Here is a 24,649-nt window from a genome sequence, read left to right on the forward strand (position 1 = left end):
CAGTTTCTGCAATACAACTTGAGAAAAAATTATTTACACAAGTGTAACAGAACAGAATACAGCTCATTTATGAAAAAACTACCACTGTACTTATAGAACAACATTTCCACAAAATCAGAACAGTAAGAACAGTCCCCAAATCATGTCAACAGCAAGGAAAGTTACAGCATATGGCCCTTCCCACCATAACACAAAATACTCTCCAGTGGGTTTAAATTTTTAAGAGTTTAATTCTACCATTGCCAGCCACATTATATATAGTTCACATTTTTATTTCTCAATTGCTCTGAGAGATCTAAATATGTCTCATTTTGGTCTTTTCAGGTTTTCAAAAATTAATCAGTTTTACATGATAAAATACTTCACACTGATCTTATCAATAGATTTGGAAAAAAAGATGGCATACACAGTGGTAAGCATGTGCAACTTTAATTTGTATTACATCTTTGTAGTCAAATGCATCCATTTAATTATGGACAATGATACTTCTGATACAAAGAGAAGAACTGTACCTATAATGAATTTTTAATTTCAGCCATTGAACAGGAAAAACACGTATTTTAGAAGTGTTTCAAGTTGTGCAAATAGTCAATTCACCAGGAAAAAATGCCCTTGTTTCAGATAGCTTATTTCATGTCAAAGTAGGGTAAGCTATTCAAAGCATTAAGAACATCCACAAGGGGATTTAACTGCTAAATATATCTGTGAATGTATACCTTCACTTCCTTTGCAGTACCTTGTCTGAGAAGACAAACTTATTGGTAGCAGATAAATAAATTAGATCTATAGAAGTAGGCAAGTGAAGAAACTACTGTCCTTTACTGTAGGACACACAAAACAGACAGGATACGCACCTCACACACAGGAAATCAGTTCACCAACAAAGTATTTACACATCAATAAAAAAGCAGAGCTATTTCAGAGGCAGCAAAGCTCTGCTCAGAAACATTGAGCAGCCCCGAGAGGGCAGCAATCTCCTAAGAGGCAGGAGACCCAAATGCAAACCTCTGCTCTCAATCAGGAGCACTGTGATTCCCTCCTCCATCTTGTTGCACTCACATCCCGGTGTTCAGAAGGAGAAGTGCTGCAATCTGCCCTCCAGTCTCTCTGCTTTGGCAAAGATGGGTGTACCTCCAGTTTCCATGCATGCTGGTGCATTTGAAGGTACAGGAAAGGGCTCCCCAGCTCCTGTACTCATCCCAGGTGAAGTGGGTGACACCCTCTCCCACAGCCATAAAAATCTGGGAAACTGCCCATCCCCAGCTTGGCTTAATTGGGAGACTCTGGGCCACACTGGACCCAGGGTAAACTCCAGCTCCTGGAGAGTGAGACCAGAGGCCATCACAAGCTGTCCCTCTACCCAGGGCACAGGCTGTGCCACTGAAATGGTATCCCTGTGAGAGCTCTTACCTTGCACACCCACAGCAGCTCCCCACCCACAGCTGTACCCATAGCTGGCCAGACTGCTTCCCTGTGGCTTACTGATTGTTAAGTCTTGCTGTGACTCTAGCCTTGAAATCTAAAACTTTTCATTTCAGAATTTCCTAAGTGAGCCATTACAGCATTTCTGATTAGCAGTCAATTTTCTCCCTTCCTCAACGAAGCTACTTTGAAATTCATGCTAACTCATTAATAAACTTCAAGCTAGCCAAAAATACATTTTCAGTAAGCAATTCCCCCTTAAAATACACATACACAAATAAGTCTAACTCTTACTAGAGAGTCACAACCAGAGATCAAGCTGCCCTGACCCAAAACATGGGACTATCCCAAAGCTTCATGAGGTTATATCAGAAGACCACAGAACACTTCTCTTGGAAGCTGGAGGCGGAAGGAAATAGCTCAGAAACCGAGTGATGAAGTAAATAAGAGGAAGAGTAAGTAGGAGGCAATTTTGATAACTACTATTACTGGAATCAAGTGCAGCAGTAGCAGGTTGTTAGGTTTTTTTCCCCCCTTTAAATGCTCACAGTACCCAAAACAGGACCAGAGCAACATATGCATGGTTCCATGCCAATATTAAAAAATAAATACATAGTATTGTGAAACATATGTACTATATACACAGCATATTGGACACTAACTAACTAAAGAAGAAACTTAATAGAACAAATCTATGTGCTCCCACAGGTGGTGGCACACAGCCTGTGGTGTACAGTAACGGTGTAGTGTGTTTGGGGTGTGACAGTGGTAGAACAGCAACCGATCTCACATAAAGTGGCCTAATTTGGGGTGGTTTGGGATTTTTTTTGCTTCTTTAGATTTGTATTGAGTATGCTTTAAGTGTGGCAACCATAGTGTTATACAATTTGACTCACATGTATTGATTCCTCAAATATTTCAATGTTGATCAAGAGCCTAGAACCTGGATATTGACAAAAGAGTGAGCTCATGAGAAAGGAAAGACTAAAATCACAGTAAGGGACAAGGAATATTTTAAACATTAGTAGTCATGAATTGAGCTTCACATACCATCAGCTCCACAGAAACCCTATTCCACCGCAGGATACATTCTGGAAGTTGCATACTGTAACTCCAGACAGAAAAAGTTTTACATGAGTCTGTTCAGCAGGACTAAGCAATAAAAACACAGTTAACCAGGATCTGTGAAGAGAAGCCAAGCAAAAAACCACAACTGAAAACTGAAAGGCCATAAAAATTAACCCAAGTGAAATTTCATATGTGTTGGCCACCTACTTTTAGAGAAATGTAGATGTTTTTATCCCATTTTAAAATACTATTAAAGTGCGGCACCCACACAGTAGTTTCAAGCTCACAATCTGAACAAAGAAATGCAGGAGACATCTCACTCTCTTAAAGCAGTAAAACAGGTACCTAGAATTGAGGGACAAAGGAATCAAAGGCAAAAAGGGATCTTCGATTCCATGTGTTACTTGTAAGGATAATGTTTCAAAGCTTAAGTGAGAATATGCAACTATAAGCAAAAGAAAAACATGCTGAAAAAAACGTGAATGGAAACATTTTACCTCCTCCTGACACTACTACAGCATCCCTGAAGAAAGAACCAAATTGCAATACCTACTATAAAACTAATTCTTATCTCAATTCTAATTTTAAATATTCCTAGTTTGCCTATTGCTGTCAGCTTGAAATATCCAGAGTTTGGTGCATACAGAACGCTGTAGTTTATTGATTTGGGATTACTGAAGGAATAAAAGTACTGATAATGAAAAAAACTGAAGAATCTGGACCATAAAACAGATGTCAGAACAGGAGAAGAGAGCATATTCTTCATTTATCATGGCCACAGTTGTAAATGGAGTTTTAGCAATGCATTTACACACTGGCAAATATTGTATGCATAAGGGTGTCAGTACCCCTTTTTGCTTGTGGTGAGATGACTAGAGGAGGATTCTGTAACACATTTTGAATAGCTAGAGCCATGTGCAGTGATACTATTAAAACTCCCCAATATTTCTAAATCATTTTAATAATACTGAACTTCTGTGACTTATCTGAATTTTCAAAATCTAAAGTTTGTTTTAAAAAGAAAACCTGCAATTTCTTGCCCGTCCAGTTAATATAAAAGTAAATTAATCAGACAGAAACACACTGTGCCACACTTTATAATCATCTACAAATTTGCTTACCATTATAATCGCATAAGTCTTCTGAGCCTAACATCCCAGCATTGTGACATTATAAAAATTCGCCCACTTTTATGTAGAGAAATATCCATGAACCTCCAAATATTGTACCATAATGCTGTCAAATAAACAGACCGCTGGAATTCAATTTCCAGAAGGCCAAGGCAAAATCTACAGGCCTTCATCTGAAATACCAGTGTCATTTTCAAGCCCTGTATTTAATTAATACTATTTACTGTCAAGAGCCAAGCCATGTAAATATTTCACTCTTCCCAATTCAGGGACTAAAGGCAGACCCAGAGGAAAATCTGCCCAAGTAAATGCATCTCATCTTCTTTGATCATGCAAGTGCTCAGTTGTCCTGTTCTTGACCCCTCTAGAATTCCCAGGCTCCAATACTGGTGGTATATGTCATCAATCTATATATAAAATATACATTGATTTTCCACAGATGATAATGACAGCTATTTCTTCCGCTAATGTGTATATAGTAAACCTTTGCCCACATAAAAAGGTTCCTATCAAGGTAAGAAATGAAAAAATCTTAGCAAAGTCCATTACGAAGTCAAAACCAATATTTAAGAAGTGAATAAAATCAAGTTAGCAATCTCATTTCCTAAGCATTTTTTATTTATCTCACCAAAACTGAAATGTTGAAAATAATCTTCCAGGATATAACTACATACAAAAGGCAAGCTTCAATTGACTGAACGAGCGTTTGCAACAGTCCTGGATATGTATGACGTTTCGTTCCATCAATTCAGTAACAAGTTCACTGATGGAGCACTCCATTTAAATCCATTTACAGTAATTAATGAGTTTTACATATGTAAGAATAGTTTAATCCAGCTTTACAATGAATTTGAACGTTGTGGCCTCAAAACTATGAAAGTACTTTAAAAGTGCTTTCATTACTAACAAATCTAGTTCTGCCAGTTGCAAGCATCATGAGATTTTCTTAGAGTACTCTAAATTTTCATAAATTTTAAAAGAAAGAAGTGGAATATATTACATTTGTATATATTTCAGCTTTTCCACAAAATAATGTTTTTCATAAGATCCCAGTTCCAATTTTAGGAGGAAAAAAATCTTTAGGGTGCAATTGTATAAATCTTAATAGATGCTCATTTCTTAACATTTCAGTTCTTATCGTACCACCCACACAGAACTTCACTCTCAGAATAGGAGTATCATTTTAACACTGATTACAATAAATTCATTATAATCAAGCATCCACTTTTACAAGCATCTTTATAGGCAATTCATGTTAACTAATGTCACTACTGAACAGTGGTGACTGAACACAGAATAATCTGATCACATTTCATGCAACACACAGCTCCCCAATTTCGAGGTCTAGGAATGGAATCACATTCCCTTTATTTATCACAAATGAATTCAACGTAGATTAAATATCCCTCACAGAGAAGACCTGATTCAGTAAAGATTACCCATACCTGTATTTTATTTTAGGTATTTCAGAAACACAGCTCCTGTGGGAAGTAGGGTCCCCTGAATTGACTCTAGAGCTCTAGGTACACACAATTCCAGCCCTGCTTTGCATGCTGACAGAAGTGAGCTCTGCCTTATTCAGGTTTGATACTTGGAATCCACTCTTAAGTTCCTCACTTTCATCCTTAAACTAATACCAAAGGCTCTTAAAACTTGTTTTGATATTAGGCACTTTTACTGTCAGTGTTACACGTCATTTTCTGACAGCACTCCCTTTACACACACATGTATTAGGAGAACACAGTCAAAAATGAGACATGTCAGAATTTTCTTTATCTACCTCAGCTCTAAACAATGAGCACTATAACTCAGAATGAAAGGACACACAAATATTTTCTATCACACTTGACACTAACTACAACACAAATGTCAATGAAATCACTACAAAGTTAGATTGAAACAGACTCTTCATATCGACAGTGACAGAAAACTGAGATTTCTCTAACCTATGCTCTTTTTGCTGAGAAATATTTCTTACAAAGCAAACCACTTCATGCAAAAAGAAAAGGAGAGAGAGAGAAAATGTCTTCTGACTGATAGCTTTTCGACTAGGAATTAAACTAGGTTATTTATTTTTTTGGGGTTTTTTGTAAGTCTAAACTTCTCCCCATTCTAACTGCATTACTTTTTTTGTTAGCACACAGTAGCTACCTTCCACTACCCCAACTAACATATAAGAAATAGATCTAGTAAGTTTTAAGCAGTAGTTTCACTTTCCAAAAAAACTTAATACAGTGGTAGACAGGCTGAATGTGCACAATTTCAGTCATAGTGGTCGTACAGTCTCACAATATTCAGTCAAACCCAACATGTATTATTTCACAAGTAACACTAGTCAAAAGCCAAGGACAGGATTTCTTAAATGAAACTCCAACTGATATGTCCTTCCTACACTACTATAATTTTGGATGGGTATACTGGTTAAAATAAACAGCTACAGCTCTTCCATCTTGCAGTGGAGAAGGTGAACATGCAAGTACGTCAAACAATAAGACTGAAACCCCAGGCATTCAAAAAATGAATGGAAGAGTTTCCAAGGATTCAAGAGAATCAAAATTTTAAAACTATTTCTTGTCCTTTATTCCTATGCAACCTACTTTTGCTGAACTGTCTATCACAGGAACACATGGATAACCACCCATTTTAGAGTAAAAGGATATTTTGAGCAGAAAACTACGTCTCTACATCATCCTCGCCCTTTAAATCCTTTCATGACACCAACATTTTACAGTGGTTTATTCCTCACTGTCATCACCACAGACTTCATATACAAATATTCATGTCCCATTTGCTCTTATTAAAGGTTTTGAACTTCCCAAACACAGCAACTGTGTTTTAGCAAGCATTTTTAAAGTTACCAGATTACTTTCTAGCACTGCAACAACCAAATCTATGGGTTTATCATTTTGGCATAGAATATCACAACACTAAGCAAGAGACAGGCTGGGGTTTTTTTCTCCACATAATTGATTAGGGGAAAAAAATCAATTATATGGGAAAATTTTTAGAATCTTTGTCTTTCTTTTTTTAAAACAACTTGCTTAAATGATTACAAAAGCAGATTATTATTGAGAAGACTTGCACATACACATTACAATTATTATGCAGTCCAGATAAGTACTGTAAATAAATAATATAGTTTAAGTAATAACTATAAATAAGTAATAACATCTATGTGGCTAAGCATTTTCAAATTAATACATGAATAAACTATTAACTAGTATTATAAACTTCATTGAACACAATGAACTGAAGAGTTTTATCAGAACTAAAAAGGGGAAAGGCAGAAAAAAGCACTGGAAAGCTGCTTAACCTATTTCCATTCACTGAGGCTAGAAAATTCGGTAAGTTAAGAAAAGCATTGTTAGTTTGCAGAAATTGCTCAATATAATTAATAAAAGAGGAAATGATACTTGATGTGCACATACATAATTTTACCCATATTTGGTTAGCATTTTATAAACAGTTATCTCCCAAACAACTAAAAACCTTTTCAGAAGGCTCATTTCCCACCTCTATATTTAGTGTGCAAGCCTCAAAAATACATATTTCTGACCTTAATAAGTCACTCTATGTGTTAAATGACTACATTTATTCATGAGTACACTGAAAAGGTTCTCACATAAAATCTCAAATGTGTATTTGTTGTAAAAGATTTATACAAAGTGAGCATATTGATATATCAAACATATCTAAAATAAAACCACAGCATTTATATTCTACTTTCTTTCACTGCACTACCAAACTATTATTAGTCTGCATTTAAACAATCCGCAGGGGTCTCTTTTTCTAATTCTCAGCGGTATTATCCCTTCTTGAGAGCAGAGTTAAACAGGCACAGCACTGCCTGATGGAGTCATCAGACAGTAATTCTTGAGCAACAAGCAGTTTAAGTCATCAGTGTCATTATACCAATTTCAACCCTCAATTTAAGTAATTTATTAGTGCACAGAATTGGATGGAAAAGCTTGTATTATTCCATATTCAACCTTTGCCATAAGACAGACCATAATCAGCACATTTGAAAAACGTCAATTCCTTAGTTACAGTATCAAATATCAAACAAATCTCATGAGAAAGAATATCACATGTTGACCCCTTCAGCCTCTCTTTGTACAAAGTACCATTCCTGGTTCTGGCACTAAAGCAATGACCCTGCTTCTGTAACCAGTCTGAGCATTATTTTTCAAAGTTTCTAAAAAGTTAGTATTTTAACTCAGTGTAGAGGATCACACATTACTTAAAACCACAGCTTGTTCTGCTGTATCTACACAACCAATCTAAGATATCTCACATCAAACTTCCCCATGAAGAAGAGTAATCCAATTAAATGCAATAGGATATAGACAACTCACCAAGACTCAGCGATGCAGACAGCAATTTCTAGGGGCTGTGTGTGCAGGGGGCCTCACTACTCAGATCTCAAGCATGCTAGGAACAAATTTGAGAGAAAAATATCAGTCTTTTTTTTGGAGACAGATATAGGAAAAAAAAATATGTTTAGCACATTGCAGTTCTAAGCATAACACAGCGAGGGAAACAAACTTTGCAGAGCATTATCTGCTTTTCCAGACATAACTACAACCCTCTTCCAGTTGCACAATCACTCCAGGCACACAACTTCCTCTCTACCTGCTGCCTACTGCAAATTCACAGCGATAGCAACTAAAATGTTTACATTAACTAACACAGTACACAGCCCCTATTTTCACAAAAGAATCTATGAGAACTCTCTGTGAAAGTGGTTGGTTCCTTTTTTTGTTGACTGCTTGGCTGGTTGACTTTATAGCACACTAGTTTCAAATCTCCAAAAAGGAGAAAGTGGTGCTCTTATAAAGTGTCTTTCAACCATTATTACAACTTGTATGTACAGGAGCACGTTTTTTCTCTCAATTTCCCCTTACAATACTCCAGATGCAAGTGACAAGTATCAGTGACCAGAAAGCTTTTCATTATTATGGAGTCCCATAAATCAGTAAAGAGTCCCACAGAGCAGAGGACATATACTGCACAGCAAAACACATTTCTTTGGGGAGGAGGTGCATGCCAGTGCCCACATAAATATTATACCTGCATTTCTCTTTGTAGGTCAAATAGTACTTTATGTCAAATGTATCCAAGCAAACTACCAAAGAATAGTTTTCTACTTTCTCATTCTAACAAAAAAAATGGCAGAACATAAAGCAAATGAGAACACAAAGAAAATGAAAGATACACTACCAGAGTCATCAACAGGAAAAAAAAAGCACACCCTAATTATGCCTCAAGAGAAATGGAATTTAGAATCGACTTCGTTCCTTCTGTCATTTCTGCCATCTTAGAGAAACCTTCTTCAAATCAGCTCTGCTTAAGTTCTTTCAGTCACAGACAGGACACCACTACAGTAACAGACTATTCAGGGGCACCACTAACAAAGCAGTATTCTTATATAAAATATATACACAGAAAATATGGTTATGTTATTTCCTCAGGAATGCCCAAAAAGCACACAAGCTCTACAGTTCACAAACATGGGCTTTGAGTGGGTCCTCGCTGACAGAAATCATAATCTTGTCTTAGAATAAAATTTTAAGTAAACTATTAGATCTTTTGATGATTTAGTGAGATTTCCAGTATCTGTCAGACATCTGCAGTTCAGAAACCCACCAAAGAGAAGCTGCTGTCTCACCAGCAGATGGGGGCTGCAGTTCCAACCCACAGTGGGGAGACCTTTTCCACAGAGGAGCAGTAACTGCCTGTGCAGACAGAAGCATTTCCCACTCATCTCCTGTCTTTCACCTGCTGTGTGCCAATGAATGAGAATGAGTACTCTACTACCATTTTGTTTCTTGATAACTAGCGTGGCTGCTCACTTGTATTTTCCTATTGCGTTTTCCTATTTTTGGGTCCCACCTCCTGGTCTCCGTGGCCTCCAGTACTGCAGCTCAAGGAGTCTGTACACAGATAATGTAGCTCCTGAAGATTACACTGGGGTCCACAGAGCACCACTGGAAGGGACAAGTTCTGTTGATTTTCATTCGTTCTACTGTCTGAAAACATACACAGCATTACCTTAAAAATACTATTAACAAGATCTTTCTTCCCAAATAAAACTCTTGAATTACGCAGTGACAAGCTTATGTACCTGAATAGGTGTATTATCTAGTATATTTCCGATATATTTCTCCAAGTAAACTAGACTGCCAGTGAAGAAAAAAGTGATGAACGTGAATTGATTGACAAATAAATTATCTGTTAGTCCTTTGCCTTCCCTTCTCAAGCCCATTCTGGAGGTTTAAACAAAAGCGAGCCAACTAGCATCTACAACCCACGTCTATGCAAATTCCCACCAGAATCAGGAGGTTCCTGAGACGGCCCTCAAAACGCAAGAGAAACTACTCTTGCGTGAAGACAGCTCTCACAGTGACATAACCTTGCTAATGCTGGTGCACAAAGGCCTGTGTAGGTAGGTCTCACACAAAGGCCTACGTGAAGAACAGGTCTCTTCCTCAAACAAATTATCAACATTAGCTACAACATAAAAATGGAATATACCACAGCCATCATTCTTCACACCTGCCATTTTCCGAAACCACCATTCAATCCTCCCTCCTACAAAGAGTAAAAGAAAACTGATTCAAGGTCAACTAAAAGCAACTGATATAGAAGAGAACAACACACCATTCTCTGACTTCAGAGTACTTTACATCTTTGTTTTCCATTCATGTACAGTCACTTCTTTCTTTCCAGTCTCTATTCCAGGTACCTAAGATGCATTACCCCCTTGGTCCATAAAAACTTTAAGTTGTGAACAAAATACACACAATCCCAACTCTACAAACTACAGTTTAGCTAAAAGAGAGTGAAAACTGCCACTTTCAGACATATTTGGAGGAGATCATCTACAGCATGCAAAGCTTAGTGAGCATGAACTAGGTGAGCTTAGTGAGGCTTTTCTTATCTACAATCTTCAGGTTCCCTCATTCTTATACTAAGAAGAAAAGGAGGCACAAATGATCTCACCATTTAACAGTACCAGTTAACAGTAACTTCACACAGCACTCTAGCAAGAAAATAGTTTGAGGCTTCATTAAAAATTCAGTATCTGTTTCAAAGTAATGCTTAAAAAACAGCAAAACAAGCAAAAGTATGTTTGCACTGCAAATGCCAACAAAAACTGGCAAGCAATTAAAAAGAAAAAACCTTTAAACTATATTATTAGAGTTATATTTTATAGCCAGTAAAGCATCAACAAGTTGACTTTTTTCCCCCTCCAAGATAATGGCAACAACTATTCTGGCCATATGTAAAGAAAATAGTGTATTTCTAGCCATAAACTTTTATTTGGGGAAAAAAATACAAAGATTTAGACTGGAAGAAGAGCTTTTCTCCTTGAGAATACAACTAAAAACTGTTAAAATAAATAATTTATTTATTTGTACACACTCAATCTTCCTCTACATGGAATCTGTTTTAGAAAATGGATAGAACGGGACGAAGAGATTGTTCATAGCTCTGGAGACAAAGGTATAAATCTCAGTAAGGGTAGCAAGTGAAATTAGTTGACAACAATCACATGTATTTCTGGGAATATATAACTGGTTGGTCAGCAAGTCCTGACAACAATCTGAAAGAGTAAAGAGTAAGGACTGAAGAGCTACTTAGTGAACTCAAAGCATAGTGGAAACAGAATGAAGAAAAGCAATCTCCACTGTAGACTAGGTCATACCTGAACTCTCAGTTGCACAAGTATTAAAACTTATGACCTTGGGTTTTCTTGGGTTTTGGTTCAGGTTTTGTCCGGGATTTGTTTCTGGTTGGTTTTTTTTTTTTAATTTTTAATTTGATTCCATCACACAAGCATATGATGAATTTTAAGTTCATAAAAATATCTGTAATGAAAGTGTCGGTATATACTATCAAATTTATTCATAAGCAGACTTTCTTCTATCCTTCTAAAGTTTTCTTTTCAAATGCAGTTTAACATCTCCTACGTAATCTGTGAAGTACAAATGGGTGAGGTACAAACTGCATTGTTTTTAATTGCAGTGATTTTCTTCAAAATCCAAGGGCAAGGCTCATTAGAGATCAATACTGACAGCCATGAAAAACTAAGTCTATTCCCACACAGATGAATTACAGCATAGGTAGAGTAAGGCTAAAATTCCATAATAATTCTGACCTAGCATGTAAAATGTTATTTCGCTTTCCATGTCCATTCTTCAATCTCAGACTTCTCCACCAAGGCAGCCAATAAAGCAGCCAATTGTGATATGCCCACTATAAATCCTAGCAAAGAGCAACAATATGTCTTACATAGCTCACTAAAAAAGCATCAAAATAGCAACTCTCAGTCAACAGTATATCAGATCTATGTTCTCACTATGTCCCCTCACAAAAGCTCATGTGATCCATACTACATAAGATTTGTGAATAAATCAACACATTCGGTAGATATTTTAATTAATTTGTCACCTATACTCTCTGCCCTTTCATTATTATGTTAAATGTTTCCATGTACTGTGGACTATTTTAGCAAAATACAAGTTTTCCTTCTCCAACTTCAAGTAACATCTTGAAGTTTAAAAACATACAGAAAAAATGTAAATAGGCTTTACTGAGGGCATCGCATCTTAGCTGCAAAATGCAAATGCACGTTACAAAGAAGCTTCTGAATATCTAAGTAGTGAGTACACACTTAAAGAGTGAGATTTAGTTATAACTAAAAGGAAAGCAAAGGAAAAATAATATCTGTCAGTAACTATTAGTGGGAGATTGTCATGGAAGCCATTTAAGGAAATGTAAGACTTGGAATAGCATAATGATGCAGCTGCAGAAGTAAAAAAAATGTGCATATTGTTAATATGTTGTGGTATAGCTTCAGACATTTAAATTAATGAACTAATTTCAAACTTCAAAATGCCAAACACCCCAGTGACCATACACTTTCCATACGAATTGTACACATTTTATTTCCATTAAACTCTTAAATAAAATTTCCATTAGTCTTTTACTAGAATAACGTGCAATTTCCATAGAAAAAGATTGAAAAATCATAAACAGTTAAAAAGCGCAGTGCAGCAAATCCACCACATTCAAGATCTATTTTTCAAACTATTCATCAACTCAAAATAATTGCATAATATCAGCAAAAGTATTCCAAATGCTCAGGAGAGGAAATGCTGTTCTAGGTAATAGGTAAATGCAGGACTGAATGAAAGAAAATTAATTTCTTTCACTCTTCCATCATGTAAATGGTATTTCTAAATACAGCACTGACAAAATGGCTTTGTTTTAAAACCCTGTTTAAAAATTCCCTGGTTATTTTCTGTTGGTTTTTTTTTTTTTTCTAGTTCTGGATCCTAAATTGATTAAACTATACAACCTGTCATTTTTCATGTCAGATTTCTACTTGGTATGTTTTGAAAAGGCTAAGCTAGTGATTCATTAAAAATAGGGAGTGTTTCCATAATATAAATGCTGCTGACAAGCTACTAACTGTAGAACTGGTAAGATGCCTTAGTAGTATGTAACCACTGATGTAATATTACAAATTATTTTTAATACTCAACCTTGCCATTTCACCAATATATATGACTGTTTAAAATGCTAGTCTAACACAGAGCAGGAGTCCTGGCAACTGTATTTATTCCCTGAAATCATAAAATATTACCAAAATATTATCTGTAATAAAGATGTGAATTATATGTTATCTCAGCTCGATTATCCTGATGGGTAAAAGCCAAAGAATACTTCTTTAAGGTTTAAATTCCCAAGAGAAGAAGAGCTCAGATCCTGTCTGCAAGCACACAATGGAATCACAGCTGACGATGCACATCTTTTTCTGGATGTCTCCATATGCTCAGGAGGGTTTCCTCCCCCCCTCCCCATTTCTCCCTCTCCACCTCCCTTGCTCCCAGCGTTACATTGAAGAATTTGTCATTATCCACTGCCAGGAGTATGAGAACGTTTTAACAACTAACAAAAATAAAGCAGGGCAGTGAACTTCACCTCATTTAAAAGTAAGGGATCTTGCCAGAGTAACCGTCTGTAACTAAGTTAACTATCAGCAGAAAATGGGTGAATGAATGGATGCTGTTTTATGCCTTCTATAAAGTAACTATCCATGTTACTTTGGTCTTAGTTTAAAATGCTGTGTCACACAGAAGAGCATATACTGTAACAACGCATTTAACCTCTGACCTCTAAAGCCAAACAGACGTAAATGAATATTAAGCATTTTAATGCCTATAAGAATACTGAAGAAATGTGTGGAATTTGTTAAATACTTTATACCTACTTGCATGCAAACTGCATTGTTCAGAGAGGCCAACCACAGAAAACGTACAAAAAACCTCAATGTGGTAAGAACAATTTCAGTTCAGTGTTCCCTTTCTCCAATGCACAATCTATTAGTGTTCAGCAGACAAAGAGTTACATTTATATTTGAATTTGGTACCACTCTTTAGTGTGTCTTTTCCTTTTAAATGAGCTGACAGCATCCTCAAGGCTTAGACCTCATAAGCCTCTGCAATTCTGGTGTCAGGTGTTAGAGAAATTCCAGCTGAGCGCAGAAGCCCAGATTTTGCCAATGAGACAGCGACATCAGCAACAAAGGCAAGGAGCAGAAGACAGTAGGCATTGTAGCAGCAGCTGGCTCGCTCACTGACTTTGTTCTTCCTGCTGCAAAACCTGGGCTTCCTGCAGATGGGCTAGCTCCTACTGGTTTTTTTAGAGGACGGAGGGAAAAGTTGGGAATGCCAACACTACAGACAGCTTACACACCTCTTTCAATGGCGCCTTTCAGTCTTCTCATGAGCAAGCTACACCTTAAGTGATTATAAAAACATAAACATTATTTATAAATAATTTATTTTTACTTCAGTTTAATGCAATACATTACATTAAACGCAAATAAATCCCTCGTATTTTCTAATTTTTCCACCAGAAATAACCTTTATTTTCTTTCTCAAATAAAACAACTCCAGCTTAAAAACTTAAGCTGATTCCAAAAGCATCATTCCTGATTGCAATAAAGTATTCCTTCCTAATGTTTCAAGTTTCAAATCTAGCACTGACACCACCAGGACACACAACAAGGAATTTACACACTTAGTAAAGAAGTGCCTTCAGACATTGCAGAGATACTGATGAAGCACATCATACGTAGACTCTCCCCCTAGTGAAGACCACAAGCCTGAGAAAATAAAAAGTTGAGAAATCTTCAGGTTTTTTGCGAAATAAAATAGTACAGTGGCTGAAAAGATGAGGTGATCGCAGCACCTTTGTCATGCATTTATTGCATAATGCTCACCAAGATGAGATACAAACATATTAAAAATAACATGATTTTTCAAATTATTACATGATGTTAAAAAGATCAACCTTTCTTCTTAAAGTTGTTCTCAATATTTCTGAAGGTTGAGTCCACGACAAACTATTTTCTTCAAGACTACAGATGACCAAGACTGACCATGAACATAAGCTTCTCACAGCACTTATCAAATTTAGGGATTAACCATTTGGGGGTAATTTATATCTTTCTTTATCTCATGTGACACAGTAGAGCCAACTTCTATGTCCAATCCCTAAGCAGCTGTATCACAAATGCCAAAATAAGGGACACAAATGCCTGAGTGTCTGTATGTGCTTCTATACACATCTGTATGTGCAAATATTCACAAGCCTAGTATAACCTATTTGTGACACCACCAGTGATAATAAACAAATGTTCTAAAAAATACGTAGGAGGCATAGTGCCTACACCAAGTGCAATAAAAGAACCACTTTCCATTTACACTAAGCTGCGCGTAAGCAAAGACGAACCCTGCTCTGGGGAATAATATTTTTGGTACAACATTAACAACAATGTACAACGTTGTCATTTCTCAAAGAGCATCCAACACAGCAGACCAGCAGCTCCCTCCCTTTGGGCACTGCCAGAGGATTCCCCCATGAGTGGAGCCCACCAGGTAGCCCAACACGGCTCTTGGGTTACAGGGAGCCAGGAAATTAACTGACTAGAGATGTTTTTATAGTTCAGTAGATAAAAAACCCAAAGGTATAAAACCCAAATTACTGTCTTCAACCACAATGGCAGAACAACAGAAACAAAAATGCTTTAAGTAAGAAGACTGGCAGTCTAAAATACCTACTTATTTACAGCGGCAACAGAGTTCTGCTGAAACTGCCACAGCCAGACACTATATGCTTACCTCAAACTATACCTAAACATTATGAGTTCAGTTCTAAAGCCTATTCACCTGCTTCCTACTACTCTGAGGAAAAGAAAAAAAAAATAAAAATACAAAAGCAATTGATTATTATCAAACAAGCAAGCTATTCTCCTTTCACAAGGAGACTCCCTGCTAAATTACAAGTATATTTATACAGTGAGCTCCCACATATGCACACTTCAGACAGAAGTACACAGGCTAACTTAAACTAAGATCCAGATATTATTTCCCGGTGACTGCCAGCAACCAAACCTCCTTGCCCTTTCTTATTTCCCTCCCCCCCACCTTTTTCTGCCAGGCTCCCGGGCAGGTTTCCCGCAGACAAACTGAATGCCCCTCTCTGGCAAGAGCAGCGTGCGGTCCCTGGGCCGGGGGAAAAGCTCAGGCCCAAGCGGCTGCAAAGGAGCGAGGGGCAGCGAGGCAGGAGAGGGACGCGGCTCCGGTTACACCTCGCCCCGCAGCCTCCGAGCCGCGCGGTGCCCGCGGCGGCGCACACACTGCCCCCCGCGGAGGCGGGGAGGGGCCGCGCACCCGCCCTCCGCGGAGGCGCCGGGCATCTCCGCACCCCTCCCCCGCGCACCACGCGTGGGGCCCCGCTCGCCGCGGAGCTCCCTCTCCGCCCGCAGTCGCCGTGCGCGGCGGAGAAGCGGGAGCGAGCGGAGCGGCAGCCGCCCAAGGACCCCGGACCCGCGCCCGGCCGGCTGCTCTCCTGCTCTCCCCTCCTCCCGCCGCCGCTCCCCGCCCCGCGCACACACGCAGACACACGGCACTGCGGCGGCCGGGCCCCCACCCCTCCCCGGGCCGCGGGGAGGAGGCGGCCGGGCGCCCCGGGCTGCGCTCGCTCGCACGCAGCTGCGCGGCTGCGGCGCCCGCCGCCCGCCCCCGCGGCCCGGCGCTGCGCGGCGCACACAGGCCGGCACGGCCCCCGCGCACAAAGTTGGAGAAGTTGCCCGCTTCGCCCCCTCCTTCCCCGCGCGTCCCCTGCGGGCGCGGAGCGGCGGCGGGGCGCCCGGCGCAGGGGGAAGGGGAGAGGGCGCCGGGCACCGCCGGTGCCTGCCCGGCGCGGGAAGGGGGGCGGCGGGCTCGGCCCCGTGGAGGGGGCGCGGAGCGGCCCGCGCCGCTGCGCACCGAGCCGTTGTCAGCCGGAGAAGGGGAGGGGACGTGCACCGCCCTGCTCCCCAAATCACCCCTTTTGTCATCGGCGAGAGACCCTCCCTCAAGTTTCGCTGTCGCTGCATGCTGGGGATGAAGGGGAACGTCCCGATCAACCCCCTGAAAACAGCACCCCACTGCCCCATCCTCCTCCGGCCCGAGCAGGGCAGCCTCTGCCCGCCGGCTCAGCCCCTCGCCTCCCCGGCTCCACGCACTTTTCCCCCTAGCCAGAGGCGCGGAGAGGCGGCACCCGACCTCCGCCTGGCCTGGGAGCAGGAAGCCGGTCCCCTCGACCCGGCAGGGTGGGGTATTCTATCCCCCCCCCTCCCTCCCTCGCCGAAACGGGGGACGTCCCGGAGAAGTAACCCCGCGCGCCCACCCCCACCACCGGGCGCAGGGGTACGAGCACGATGCCCCAGCGAGGGGCGGCCCCACCGTTCCCTGGCGCCCCACGGAGGGGCCGCAACCCCCGCCCCGCTCCCCCCGCCGCCGGCGCGGGGGAAGCCGCCTCGCCGCGGCCGCGGTGCCGCCCGCCAACACCGCCCCTCCGCGCACCGGCGCGGCCCCGAGCGTCCCCTCGGCGGTGCACGGGGCGGCCAGGGAGGCGCGGGGGCTCGGGCACACCCCCCGCCGCGCGGGGGCCGTGTGGGGGCCGTTACCGGGGTCAGTGCCGTCTCCCGCCGCTGCCGCCGGCGCTGACCTTCGCTTTGTAAGATGAAGCTGAAGCTGGGGCTGCGGCCGCCATGTTCCCGTTTTAATAACTGCCTGCTTGTTTATTTCAATGGAGACCCTCCCACCGCTCGCCCTCCTCCTCCTCCCCTTCTACCCAGAGGAGGGCTGGACGGGGAGGAGGCGGGGGGAGGCACAAGTCACTCCCCCTTGCCCCCGGGCACAGCGGCAGCGGCCGGGCCCCGAGCGGGGGGAGGCCGGGCCGGGCCGGGCCGGGCCGGGCGGCACCGCGGCGCGGTCTGGGTGCCGCCGCCGCCCCTCAGCGATGCCGCCCGGGGGAGAGGGGGCTGCTCCGCGCCCCGCCCGAGGGACAATGGCAGCCGCCCCGCTCGCTCGCAGCGCTGCGCAGCGCTCTCGGGAGCCTCCTCCTCGGCGCCCGAGCCGGCGAGAAAGGGGAAGGGAAAAACAAAGTCCTTCGCCCTCGAAGGGAGAGACTTTGGCTGTGGCCCTTTGCTGTCCGCCCTCGGAGGAGCCCCGCTTCCAGGCGGGACCGGAGTAGTCAGCCTTGTTACGGCTTTTAGTGGCCCATATTCACAAAAACAGGGAGGCTAGGCGGGGGAGATACAGTCTTATTTCCTTTCTTTGCCTCCGGGGAAAAAAAAAAAAAAAAAAAAAAAAAAAAAGAAAAAAAAAGACACACATGGCTGAAAATTGTGTCAGCTGTATCTCACTCACGGGAGTGAGGGGATGCAGATGTAGACTTTTCCTAGATTAAAGGGGTGAATACATGAGTTAAAAATTATTAAGGGCTGTAGGGCGATTGTTAAACATTGCCCTTTAGTTCAAGAAGCAATCCACGATGCAGAAATCCTATCTTACAAGAAAAGCTTTACGTTTTTGCACATGTCGATAATGGCGAGCTATACTTTACACACTGCAACAATCCTTATTTTTGATATTTTCTCACATGCAGCCCCAAGCTGTTCTGTAGCTATCCGCAGATACATTGTTCCTGGTGGTATAGCTAACTCTGCGTGCGATTGGGCTTGTCCAATACTTTTTTAGTCATAACCCTTGTTTTCCAATTTGTTACACTTTGCCCTACTGTGCTGCATACAATTTCCCACACTTGTGTCTGAGTCAGTTTTTTAAAGCTTTTTTATTTCATTGGGTAAAAATAGTTCAATTGTTTCTCCAAACAAATTAAAAGAAAATTCTTTCCCACTCTTCTCCCCCAAGTTAAAGAAAAAAGTCTTTGCAATATAAACAATATTATATAAATATAAAATAACTGAAAACTTGGAATATTTTTGTCTTCTGGAGAAAGAACTCAGGAATGGGAGGAATTGCCATGAGAATTTCATTGAATTTGGTCCCATTAGAAGATGCGGATGGAGGGATTGTTGTTTGTATACGCTCAATTAGAGTTTTGATGTGAAACTAACCAGAGATCAAACCCACATTAAATGCCGCTGTTTTAAGGGAAGTTTGGCATCATTTCAGAAGACAAGGCTCCAGTGTTGGGCTGCAGCAGCTGGACAGGACTACCTTTCTGAGGACTACCTCTCCATCAGTTATGTTTGACAGAGAAATTGCATAGTCTTCAGGAAGTTCTTCCACCCTGCCCATACACAGACGGGTAAAAAGAGATTGAAGGTTAATTCCATCTAGAGGGCAGAGAAATCAGAATATTACCTTGAAATAACATAGCAAATAAGAGTAGCTTGTGTGTGAAAAAAAAGAAACAAAGCAAAACTGGGGTAAAGAGTCCTGGACAGATAGAGCTTTTCCCTTGACCTCATTTGTTATATCTATGCAAATCTCTGTAGCAAATAAGTTAACAGTTATACAGGCAATAATCTCATTTACCTCACAGTTGTGATTCATTCATTCTCCTGTGCTAAGTGAAACAGTAGTCCACGGGGAGGGGGGGAATAAAAAAAGTATGTATTTAATTTTATGACCATAAGCAGTTGAGTTTAAAATCGCACAGGTAATTTTTATCCCAGCGTTTCTTATTTATGAAAGCTTGATTTTTTTTTCTAACTTCACTCTTCCTTTAGCATAACCAAAAGTCTTTATTAAACTAGTACCTAAATCCACTGGGGAAAGCAAGGAAGACTTTTAACTTGGTGCAGTATGAGCATAAAAGATAGCCCATATAACACGAAGTTTATGGTCTCAACGCTGACAAAAAACCCTGAGTCCAGTGTGTCAGTGTCCTATCCAAACTGAGTGGGAGAGGGGATTTAACTACACATATGCTCAGATCCACTGAAATTCGTTAGAATCTTCTAACTCAAAAGCAAATATATTTTGTCATCTAAGGCCAAACCCCAAAACCCTGGTTACAAGCATCACTGTATGCAAAGACCAGTAATTATATTACTCCTAACTGCTATTTTTTTAAAAGGAAGGCACCATATTTCAGATGGGAAATAGATTTGATAAACACTCTTCAGTGCAGATTTTATTCAATATTAGAGCTCTTCTCTGAACCTTCTCCAGTGTCACCATTGCTGCATTGTGCTGACTAGAGCTGGGCTTAGTTTTTCAACAAAAGTTTCATCCATTCTAAACAAGAGTAATACAAGCTTCCTGTCATCCTCTTGTGTTCACCTTCCTCCCATTTATTCTTCTGCTGGCTATTTTGTTCACAACATCGTTTTATGCATTCACTCGATTCTTCACTGTGATCTGCAAACCTTTCCTGATGTGAAATTTAGCAGTGGGAGAAGTTTTTAGTTATTTTAGTTTTCAGAGAAGTTTGGTTACATATCCTCTCAGAACTTTCCTCTCCCTTAAATTAACACAAAAAAAAATCAGAGTCTGACTGCAACCATGTTTTCCTGATCAGTATAGCCATATATTGTCAATGTTCTTCTTTCTTACTTACTTTTTCTATGTACCATATTTCTTAAAAAATTGGTACGCGGGGTGAGTAAAACTAGTTGTTTTACTCACTGCATTTGCAGGTGTGTTTCTAACTGGTTTTCAAATAAGTAAAGTTATTCTTCCATAAGGTGAAAGGTTATGAACAAACTGTTGGGTGCTTATGAACTTGGTAGGCCATTCAGGTATAGCTGCTGTCTCATAAAGCTCTATCTGCAGCTTTAATGCGTAAGGAAGAATGGTTTATGTGCACCTGCTGACACCAGGGCTATATGTAACGCAGCTGTTGGTGCACAAAGACTTTTTCATGAGCAGCTGCATTTACCCTGTAGAATCACTCTGCCCACCTTTATGGGGAATTGACTCCTGACTTACTCATTAACCTTTCCAAGTGGATTTAAATATGGTCTTTATGAAACCAGTAAGATTTTTGTTGACACAGTATATACCTAACTCAAACCCACAAAGAAAACAAAATGAAATTTAAAACAATGTAAAATTTCTCCACGATTTTCATCTTCTTCAGGATTCAAGGGACCCATTAAGGTTGGAGCTTCAGCTCCAAGTAGGGCCAATTTTGAAGTTATGCCAGGTTTTCCAGGCTGGAAAACCCAGCTGAGTTTTTACTGTCTCCACAGCCTCTTTGAACAGCCCACTCCACTATTTGAATTAATGTGTGAATTTTTCTTTTCCCCTGATATCTAACTGGTCTGTTCCAACTTGTGCATGTTTCTTCTCACAATGAAAAGGTCACTATGGACCTCAAAAATATTCCATCTTTTCTATGTCTGCCCATGAGGTAGCAGAAGAGAACATTAAAATTTGCGCCAGCCTTCTCTTCTTCAGACTAACAGCCTGACATCAGCCTCTTCTTGTATATCATGTGCTCTAGCACCCTCACAGTCATGATGGCCCTCCCCTGGATTTTCTTTTTTATGTCTGTGTCTTTCACATACTGCATAGCTCAAAACTGCACTCAGTAATCCAGATGAGATCTCACAAGTACTCCATGGATGAGAATAAACAAGTTTCTTAACCTGCTGGCTATTCTTTTGCTACTATGGCCCAGGATGCTGTTGACCTTCTTTGTTGCAAGGTCACTGCTGACTTACTTGTTGCTCACCAGGATTCCAAAATTTCTTTTTGAAAATCCTTTGCTGTCCTCTTGGCCTTTAGCTCGTAAAGCAATGGCTATTCTGTCCCAGATGCAGGATGTTGCACCACCATTTGTTGGACTTTATGAGGTTACTGCCAGCCCATTTCTCCAGTCTGCTGAGGTCCCTCCAGTATACTGGCCACTATTTCCCAATTTGCTGTCATCTGCACTTCATCTCATCACTGAGGTCGCTGACTGTTACACACTAACAATCCCAATGTCCAGCTTTGAAGTATACTGGCCACCAGTTGGACCTGCTACTGCTGATCACAGCCCTTGAGCCAATGGTACAGTCGATGTTCCACCTAACTTATCTTCTACTTAACCTAGCTCATACCTTTCCAGTGTGGTTAAAGGAGGCCTATGGGTGATTCTGTCTAAAGCTTTGCTAAAGTCAAAGTAAATGACATCAGCTGCTCTCCCCTCCTCCACAGATTGAGTTATCTCATTATAAAAAGCAGTCATATTGGTCTGGCAGAATTTGCCCTTTGTAAACCCTTACTGCCTGCCCCCAGGCACCTTCTTGTCTTTCAAGCACCTGGACATGGTGTGCAGGAGGATTTACTACTTAATCCTCCCACATGCTGAGGTCAGGCTGGCTGGCCTGTAGTTCCTTGGATCTCCCTCCTTGAAGATGGACATGACATTTGTCTTTTTCCAGCTTTCCCCACTCACCACCACCTTTACTCACTACACACCCCCCTGACATGATATGCACACCCTGTCATTACTACAAGTACTGTACCCCTCTGACCTCCCTTCACATCTCCAAATATCTCTGATTATCCTCCTTCCATTAGCTCTTTACCACAATCTACCCTTTCAAAATAACACATTGACTTACATGGTGTTATGTTCTTTTAAAGCATTTAGGATCTGGCTCAGCTTCTTCAACGGCACTTTGGCTATATCGTCATTTGATACAGTGATACACTGGACTCATTAAGAGCTTGCAGTGAAGAGCATATCCTAGGTGTATAGTGCTTATGTACCAAAACTAAAGCTAGGATTTTTTTTCCTAGAAACTCTTCAGGCATAAGTTGTTTTTTTTTGCCTCAAATAACAAACTTGTAAATGAAAAAATGGTTAATCAAACACCTCGTTATACGTTTATGTCTTATTAATTCAATAATCTGCTTCACATTCATTTTTTTTTTAAAAATCAAGTAATTTTGAAAAGGAAATCAATAAAGATACATTTTACCATAGAAAATGTTTTAAAGTAAGTTATAAATGTGTAGGCTAAGAATTAGAATTTTAATAATATTTATGCAAATATTTTTTGTACTAGAGTAAAAGACTCCTTTTACTGTTGTAACAGTAAATGTTACTGTTGTAACAGTACACCCTACAACAAAATAATATTTGACTAAGGGATATACACCTGTAGAGCACAATTGCTCTAAGAGTATTAGAAGTGTATTTATTTTTCTTGTAATGTCATACCACAACCTTTGCATTTTTACCTTGCTGGACTTGCACTTCCATTTACCCACTTGTTTCTGCCACTTTCCTTCAGCTATGTATAGCAATTGTGACCACATGAAGTGCTGGATCAGACAAACAAAACTTGCCTCTAAAATTTTTTTAGAACATTGTGATGGGACTGCTGAGCAGGTGACACTAAATTCCAACCATGAGAAAAGGGTAAGTGCCTGCTGGGTACTCCAGGACAGCCTGCTGGAAACGACCCACTTGAGGAGGACCAGGTGATCTCCAGAGATCCCATCCAGTCTCAGGAATTCTGTGGCTCTGTGATAATTTTTATGGAAAACACAAATTTCTTTAAGCTATCATGTTTTATTTCACACTGCACTCCCAACTTCTCCAGTTGTTCTCTTTAACCACTTTTTTTTCCTTATGCCCTTATTTTCCCTTTTATATTTGTTTTTCCTAGTCTTTTATTCTCAGGCGCTCCCATATTCTCATCCTGCAGCATGTACTCAGCAATAGTTATGCTATCACATATTCTGTATATTCATGCAGTCTATTAAAAAAGACATTGCCATTTCTTCTACTAAGAAATAAAAAAGCCCAGCTTATCCCTGTACTCTGCTTTTAACCAAAAAAGTAAACAACCCTCAAGCATACACATTAAGGGGCATAACTAAAGTACCTATAAGAAATAAAGCTAGAACTGTTTCATTATGGTTTTGCTGTTTAAAAAGCAATGTTGTCTTCCCCTTGTAATTACATTGTTGAATATGTTAACTTACATTTTGTTTAGAATTGTGCAACACTGTCTTCTTCCCTTGATTTCCTGCATTTGAATACACAAATTTTTGTACCTTTACTAGAATTTGATATTAAAAAGCATTGCTGAGGAAGGGCAAAATTAAAAGCCATCCCACTACTAGCAAGTGGAGATGTACACATTAACAAGCCCCCTATACCCACTCTGTGTGCTGCTCTCTTTAGAATGTCCTCTGAAAATTGATTCTAAGGCAGCTTTATTAATTCATAATTAACAATTACTTCTCCTCACTGACCATATGTGCTAGAAAACCTTCCTCCTAAATTATGGTTTGCAACCCTCAGCCTAAATACCTCTACACTTCTGTGTTGAATGTACTTTCTAAATTTACTATTAAGCTGATTACACCTTGAGTATGATCAACCTCTGCTCACCTTTGGCCACTTACTATGTAAATCTAGAGTTATGTACACATGTAAATTTACTAGCTCATGTAATTAGAGTGTGGAACATATAAAAAAATCAGAATGGTGGTGAAGCATGTTTTTAACTGGCAAAAACTAAGCATGTCTGTACAAGCAACACATTTCATGCAGCGGGCTTAAGATCTGCCTTGCTCTGCTGCAGTTCTTAATGCCATTATGAAAGATGAAATCAAGATGGAAGAATGACAGTGATTTAGTCACAGAACCAGTTAAATGACTTTCCAAACTGGAGGACACAGATAGCTTTTTGATCTACAGATAGCACA

At 40.5% G+C, this 24,649-nt stretch overlaps 1 protein-coding gene across 8 annotated transcripts in view; it reads right to left on the reverse strand.

Annotated features, from left to right (window-relative positions):
* NCOA2 (nuclear receptor coactivator 2) overlaps positions 1 to 17,903 on the reverse strand; it is a 185,948-nt gene extending 168,045 nt beyond the window's left edge. The window contains exons 1-3 of one of the 8 annotated variants that reach the window (XM_027725419.2): positions 14,385 to 14,509; positions 9,513 to 9,649; positions 7,976 to 8,051 (exon numbers count right to left, since the gene is read on the reverse strand). The gene's annotated coding sequence lies outside the window, so the exon portion shown is untranslated. Of the gene's footprint in view, positions 1 to 7,975; positions 8,052 to 9,472; positions 9,650 to 9,744; positions 11,022 to 14,384; positions 14,510 to 16,120; positions 16,399 to 17,646 lie in introns of those variants that run through there. The other 7 variants (XM_027725422.2, XM_039379829.1, XM_027725418.2 and 4 more) reach the window with 7 other exon arrangements.
* Between the last annotated feature and the right edge of the window lie 6,746 nt (positions 17,904 to 24,649).

This window comes from Pipra filicauda, unplaced genomic scaffold (assembly GCF_003945595.2).
Source record: "Pipra filicauda isolate LSUMZ 115617 unplaced genomic scaffold, ASM394559v2 scaffold177_size2800117_pilon, whole genome shotgun sequence".
NCBI classification, from domain to species: Eukaryota; Metazoa; Chordata; class Aves; order Passeriformes; family Pipridae; genus Pipra; species Pipra filicauda.